General features: G+C 34.4%; 1 long non-coding RNA gene across 1 annotated transcript; it reads right to left on the reverse strand.

Annotated features, from left to right (window-relative positions):
* Positions 1-761: 761 nt before the first annotated feature.
* On the reverse strand, positions 762-1,411 carry LOC102616836 (uncharacterized). The gene is made up of 2 exons (XR_003064019.2): positions 1,224-1,411; positions 762-1,136 (listed from the first exon to the last, which is right to left on the reverse strand). It is a non-coding gene; the product is annotated as an uncharacterized LOC102616836 (long non-coding RNA).
* Positions 1,412-1,922: the final 511 nt, after the last annotated feature.

The raw sequence follows: 1,922 nt of genomic DNA on the forward strand, positions 1-1,922 counted from the left end.
GGTTTATGCACAGCCTTGCATTTAGTTTATCTTTTAGTTTATGCAAAGCCTACCACGTATATTCAACCTTTTTCAAGTTAATTCTTTTCCTGCACATCTTATATAAAGCATGAAGTTGATCTGCAAGGTTCAATTTATCCTATCATCATAGAGAAGGGGAATTCGTAGAGTGAGAGCAAATCAAGTTGAAAAGAGACGGGAGCACGTTAAGGGTTTCCTTTAGGGGTTTATCAAAGAAACCAGGGTTAGTTTTAGAACTAAAGGGGTTCCATAAGAAACTTTACAATTTTTATACATATTGAATAGGGTAAATAAAGAAAAGGGTGCTAATAGTCCAACTCAAATCTATAATTGAACAGACACAGAGAAGAGATATCTTTTGATGAAACTGAAGACAATGTCAAAAACTTTGTTGAAGGGGCAACCCAAGATGATTGGCATTTCGGAATCATTAAAAACTCCTATGGCGCATACGAGTTATGCCAATCCTTTGGGTGTTTGTAGCAGTTTTTATGCGAGTTTCAATTTATTCATGTTATTGAATTTGCCCCTGATAATGCATTAAACTGAGAGTAATTCTACTTCAGTTATCACGTGTTCCCTCCACAGTAACTAGCCTAATTGTCGTCGGAAAGTGGCTCTTATGAAGCTCCATTGCTCGCATGTTGTCTGCATGAGATAATGGTTACAGATAAATTAATCTAATTTGGCTGTCTTTTATAGCACAGTTCATAAAATTATACCCGAAAAATGAAAACATTTATAAAATCTCAGAATAATTCTGAAGTGGTTCTATAAATCTGAACAAGAAGACATTTGTTGATTCTGACTTTTAGTAAACAGATGCACATCAAGGCCTACTTACAACCCAGTATTTTATTTATTTAACAATAATTAGGGCCTTAATGCACTTTCAATCAAAATAAGATTAATGAAATCAGCAGAGATAGATGACATTCGTTGAATTATTCATGGTACCCAAAATAGTAGTAAGGATGATGGCATAGAAGACACAGCCTGCAACATTGATGTAAGTCTCATCTGCAAAGATTTGGCGACAAAGAAATGAAGGAATTTGATTGTTATAATGATGAAGCCATTACAAATGCTTCTCGTCACTCTTCCATACAATTCAACTGCATATTCAGGAAAAAATAAAGTTAGTAAAATGATTCAATAAATGCATTGAAAAAAAAATAATAAAATTGACACTGATTGCTCACCCAAGTTATCTTTGAAATGACCATCATAACAGGAGCTAACAATGAAAGCTACAAACAAGCCCAATAGGGCATGATGGATTACAGCTATGTTCATGGTTTGTTTGATTTCTAAAAGCAGCGCAGAAGCACTTACAATTTCCCCTCACAATACAATGCTACAGTTTAAAGAGTCTGGCTTCAGCTTCTGCTTTTGCAAGGTGCTGCTAAGACCAATAGTGCCTTTATATTGTAAACGAATTGAATCTGCTAAGTCATGTGTCAATGGTTTTCAATTGACTGTATGTTAAGAACCAAGCAAAACGGCATCAGACTTGGAACAAAATTTTCTTCTTCTTGACTAAGTAGCCTTAATTTCCAGTCAATTTCATATTTCCCAAGCACGTTCGCACATGAAAATCTCGATGTACAAATTTTCTCTCCGGGAAAATAACTGATATTTACGTGAGACTATTACACAAACTACAACTCATATTATATGAGATTATAACTGATATTTATAAATCAGACTATTACTATAACCAACTTACATCAATGCTAATGGAATTCTGTTCAGATTTTTAACATTCACTAATATTCGAGGGATGTCTGCTCCACTCAGACTTGGTAAGGGAGAAGAATACATTCATTCAATTATACATTATAATTAAGAAATGAATTACCCTCACATTATATTTGTGGGGGTTTGAGTTGTTGCCCTCT

Source organism: Citrus sinensis, chromosome 2 (genome assembly GCF_022201045.2).
Source record: "Citrus sinensis cultivar Valencia sweet orange chromosome 2, DVS_A1.0, whole genome shotgun sequence".
Classification (NCBI taxonomy): Eukaryota; Viridiplantae; Streptophyta; class Magnoliopsida; order Sapindales; family Rutaceae; genus Citrus; species Citrus sinensis.